The sequence below is a fragment of the Osmerus mordax genome, chromosome 20, assembly GCF_038355195.1.
Source record: "Osmerus mordax isolate fOsmMor3 chromosome 20, fOsmMor3.pri, whole genome shotgun sequence".
NCBI classification, from domain to species: domain Eukaryota; kingdom Metazoa; phylum Chordata; class Actinopteri; order Osmeriformes; family Osmeridae; genus Osmerus; species Osmerus mordax.
This window is the reverse complement of record NC_090069.1, coordinates 2,547,946-2,553,114: the sequence shown is the minus strand read 5'-3', so window position 1 is coordinate 2,553,114 and position 5,169 is coordinate 2,547,946. Positions and strand designations below refer to the sequence as shown.

The following is a 5,169-nucleotide window of genomic DNA, read 5'->3' as shown; positions in this document are numbered from 1 at the left end:
AACGAGCATTCACGACCAGAAATAAAGCTCAAGGCAAGCCCTCCAAACTTACTGTAGCTACATTGTTGCTGTGGTTATCTAAAGCCTATTGTGTTTTTACTCTCAGAATGTGAACAATCTGCCTTGAATGACATTGGAGAAGTCAACCTTGTTCAGCTGTTCCCCACCACCCATGTTCAGGGCTGAGAGAGATGGGCTATAGTGCCTATATGTAGGCCAGTAAATGCTGTAGCCTATTAGATGTGATTGAAGCTGCACCTGATCCTATATAGACGTTTCCTATTCATATGAGTTAGTTGGAAGGTTGAGACATATTAATAAAAGTTTCCTCGAACAATCTAGAAAAAGCTGTTGTCCACTGTAAAGGCAACACGACTACAAAAGAAGTGTCAATGGGAGTTTGGCGTCTGGAAAGAGGGAGAGGGGGTCGGGGGAGGGAAAAAGAGAACCGTTTACGAGAATAGCGTCACTCACTGCCCTATGTAGACTGGAGAAAAGAGAGAACCATTCACTTAACCGTGGTCACAGAAGCGTGGAGGAGGAAGACTTAACAAATCTGGTGGGCAGAGAGAAGCTATACTTGTGTCTGCTAAGATCAAAATAACGGTTTCACGGCAGAACCATCGCTTACTGGATTTTCGAAAGTTTGCACAGCCGGCATAACGTGTAAGTATTGGTTATAGACTTCATACTGCCTTTCCGCCGATCCATATTTGTTTAATTGTTGTCAGTAGGTAGTTTTTCTTCAATCACAGTTCTACATACATTGTGTTTGTTTAAGACTTTAAGTTTGGAACTCGCAAGTTATCATTTTAACATTGCCTACATGCTGTTGCGGCATTTTTCCATACAAAAGGGAAACTCGTGGCAGTGAAGCCGACCAGATTGACTGATTTGCCAGGCAGCACTTTTTTCGTCGTTTTCGCAGGCACTCAGCGTTATAAGTTGTCATATTTAATACTACAACGTAATTACTTTAGTAAAACACTGCAGAATTCTTCACATTGACGAAAACTTTATTGTCAAGAACTAATCCGAAACTGCCAGTTTAGTAAATCAACAATAGCCTAATTAGGGTATAAACCCATAGGTGATTATATGCCTATTTTACGAATTTTCATTAGTTAATTTATAATCATTTATAGACCGTGTTTATCTGATGATGTAAACTTGTGCATGTGGAGCTGTTATGTTGCTGTGTATCATTGACCCGAATGACAAAGAATGATCTCACCTTCACCTTTCCGTGTTTTGGGCTAACTGAATGTTTTTGTGTGCTTTCGTGTCAAGGATGCTACTCTGTTGACCTATCAGTGTCACGACACCGATGTCACATTTCCTCTGTGGAGTGCTTGAGAGACTCACGTGGACAAAGCTTTTGCTTAAGGTTCTATTTGGCTTCAGGATTGACACCCCCCCCTCCCCCCTCCTTAAAAAAAGAAAACATAAAAAACGGGACCTGTAAATCCCACCTGTATTCCGGAGTGTGGGAGAGTCCCTGGGGGGTGAACAATATTGCATTACTAACGAATGTGAAGCCCTTGGACCTTTGTATTGTCAGCAGGAAATGGAGATTGTGTACCATGAATACCATATCATATTAATGGTCTTCATATAAAACATGTTGTCCCCTCCCCTTTTCCCTTTGTGTGGCAGCTCATAAGTCAGAGAGGGTCTTTGGTACCAATTCCCTCCAGTGAAGAATGAGAACTGGAACGCTCACCTGCACAAGTGCCCAATCACCAGGGCCCAGTTTTTGACTTACCCACCACACCTGCGTTTCCCTTCAAATCTGCCTGCATTCGAATGTGTGCGTTAGATCTGCTGCAATTGTCACATTCAAGCCTTAACAATGAACACATGGCCAGGGGCGCACGGCAGTCACTGTGTGGTCTTTGTGACGACTTGACACTTTCCATTGTACAGTCGGTACAACTCTGACCCATTTCTTCGTGTACCGCCCCCCCTCTCCTCCCCCATCTTTTAAAAGGAAAGCTGCAGAAGTTTAGGACCTTTTAATGGCACTTAGGTCATCATAGAATGGGTGACTTTACGGTTCCTAAGAATAAAAATGGCAGCCGTTTGCAGTCGGCTGGTGGACCGCTGGTAGTGGTTAGGTCTGGAGGGCCGACGCACGTGGTCCCTCAGGGCTCAGTGCTCGGTCCCAATAAAAAGTTGGGAGTAAAATGGGGCTTCAGTCATACTGGTCCTGCTTAAGGGTCCTCCGCTCAGTTGTGGCCTCAGGAAAAGGGGAAAACGCAAGCTTCCTCCTTCTCCTTTGGCAGGCTAGGAGAGCAGTTGCGTCGGAAAACTTCTGTTATGTTTGTTCTTTTTTTCCTTTTTTTTTTTTTTTTTTTTTTCTTCCTTGCTTTTGCCTAAACAGAAATGGTGAAGTATCAAAGAGTGGAAATAAAAATCCGACCAGACTGTCTTTGCCTGGTGCAGCGGGTGCAGTTGGCGATTCTTTTAACGTCACATAAAAACCCATGAGTTTGACTGCTAACCAGTTCACACAGACCACACAGTCTGCTCTCCGAACGCCAGCTTTTCGGCCTTTTTGATGGCCCAGGCCGCAGATGTGTCATCAACCCAAGCCCCTGACCTAATGTTTACAGCTTTCGTCAATACGTTCCTCTTGGCACCGTGACTCGATAAGCGACTTTCAATCCGAGGGTTCGATGGACAACGTCTCGAAGCTCGCAGTGGTCAGGTCTCCCAAACGTAAACATTTGCTCTCGTGATTATGTTCGTGTAAATATTGTTGAGAGGACTTTTGAAAGGAAATCAGAGCCGGCCTTTATCAGTGTGTGGCTGAAACCAAACCCAGGACCACAGAACTGGCCTGGCATGGGTGTGAAATCCCTTAATAGAAAAGATGCTGTGGGGTCAGAGGTCAGTCCTGGGTGTTGAGGTAGGCCCGACATCTGGCACACAGTTTGTCACCCCAGAATCCCTCCGTAACTATCCTACAGTTGGGTCTGTTAACAAGAATGTCTTGCTCTCGATAGGTTACCTATTGTCTGGTTTAACAGTTGCAGGAGGAAGGACAAAGAGAATTTTCACTTTCAAGGACATCTGTTTTTGACATGAATCATCGTTTTTCCTTTTTTCTCCCTCCCATCTTTTCAATGCACTTTACATTCAAAGTGCGAGACGAGGTTGTGAGACTTTCAAAACAGCATCCAGGAAGTGATGTAATCAAACCCAACATAAGAAATGACGATTTTCAACATGTGTCCACCCCCCCCACCCCCCATCCTTTTTAATTGACAATAAAAACTGACAGACTTTGAGAAGGCCTGCGTTCGAATGCAGGCGAACTCTAACTGGGTCACATTACGTTATGAGGTTTTCCATTCCAGCCTCCCAAAAGGAGTCTTCTTGATTGAATTAAAAGCAGCCGTCTGTCCGAGTCCCTCACAGGCCCGGTGAGCGTAGGGAGATGACCTGGATCAACAGGCCCTGGAAAAGCACATCTCACTTTTGGGATGAATTTTCGTCCTTTTCTGAATCATGACTTCACTCAGGCTCCCCTTTCGCGAAAGAGAGAGGGAGATTGGTCTCCCTACTCATATAAACCCTTCATAGATCCTGTCTAACATAAGCAGGCAGTAGGTAGTACACAAGGGTATGTTTGAGGTACTGTAGGGTAGGTGTTTTAGGCAGGTCAGTGGGCAGATGAGTAAGGAGAGGAACCTCTGCTCTTAGTCTTCGTGAAATGTTACTGTGGCCAGTAGACCTCCAGGTGTAGTTATTTTGTTCTTTTCAACTCTGCTGTCTTTCTTTGTTGGCATACTTCTGAACAATTGGTCTCTATCTCTCTGTCTCTCTGTCTCTCTCTCTCTCTCTCTCTCTCTCTCTCTCTCTCTCTCTCTCTCTCTCTCTCTCTCTCTCTCTCTCTCTCTCTCTCTCTCTCTCTCTCTCTCTCTCTCTTTTCTTCTCTCTCCCCCCCACACACTTGCCTTCCATGCTCCACTGTAGGGCAGTCATGCAGACTGATAAGATTAGGGCAGCATTGGAGCTAATCTCTCTGCTCTCCTTCCCTCTCTCTATTCGCCCTCTGTGTACTTTACAGTTCACTCTTTCACTCCGAACACATTCTTCCTCTCCCTCCATCCCTGCTCCCCCATGGCTCCCAGAGATGAGGGCTGTGTTGGGGCCACAGCAGCTTCCATCGGCCCCCAGCCTTACTCGGAAACCAGCAGGGTGGGGCCCACACCATAACAAAGAACCCACCCCACCCAGCCGCCTTCCCTGGCCCTGGTGCTCCAGCAATGCAGGGGCTGTACCCCCAGAGTTGGATGTCTAGAGGCTGGCTTGAGTGACAGACGGGGAGAGGTGAAGGGGCAGGCGAGCGGGCTTGCTCTGGCTGCTGGAAGAGGCGAAGCGAGGCTGGGTTTTTCGTCTATTTGTGGGTGACTGGGGGTCAGTCTCAGGGGAGACATGGAGACAGACTGACAGCAGGCCTTCGATGCTGGCCCCTCACATTAGCCAGGCACAGGAGATCTGGAGGCCTATTATCGTTGACACAAAAAGAAGTAGACCCAATTTATTCTATTCTTCTACTCTGTAGTGGGATGAATGTTTCGTGGAATGAGGCAGACTTGTTGAAACAATTCATCTGGGTTCATATGCCAATTCCTTCCCTTCACGTGAAAACACTTTGTCAATTTTGTGAGAAAATGTTTTTATTGGATATTTTTGTGAACAACTGCGACCGAGAGCCATGTCTTTGTTCTGCCGTGAGTCCGAATTCTTTCCAGAACGGTCTTTTCAACCGCCCATCCTTTCTCCCGAATGGTTGCCGTGGCAGCCGACGTTCCTCCTCGTTTTATGAGTATTGATTGGCTGAAAGGGAAGTGACCCGGGGCCTAAACCTCACAGCTGTATGGTAATGAGGAAAGATTATAGACTATTACGAAGACCCAGCCTTCTGTTGTGGACGATAAGGCAATAGCATGCGTGGGGGAAGGTTATTGCGAGTGCTTGTGCTGCCTCGAGATAATGTGTAGCAGGCTAAATTAGGCAAGCTATATTATCTTTAAGATGTCTTGTGGGGTTCGTGGTTACTCGTGTATACTGGGACGGTTAGATCAATACACCCCTCTTGTGTAGAAGTCAAGGCATCGTGCTTTTAGCTCAGGGTGACTAAGGACTAAGGGTCAGTAA

At 46.2% G+C, this 5,169-nt stretch overlaps 1 protein-coding gene across 2 annotated transcripts in view; it reads left to right on the top strand.

Moving 5' to 3' along the window:
- The first annotated feature begins 524 nt into the window (after positions 1-524).
- Positions 525-5,169, top strand: part of lhfpl2a (LHFPL tetraspan subfamily member 2a) — a 32,071-nt gene continuing 27,426 nt past the window's right edge. Inside the window, exon 1 of one of the 2 annotated variants that reach the window (XM_067258309.1) lies at positions 525-666. The gene's annotated coding sequence lies outside the window, so the exon portion shown is untranslated. The remainder of the gene's footprint in view (positions 667-5,169) is intronic. The other variant, XM_067258310.1, reaches the window with a different exon arrangement.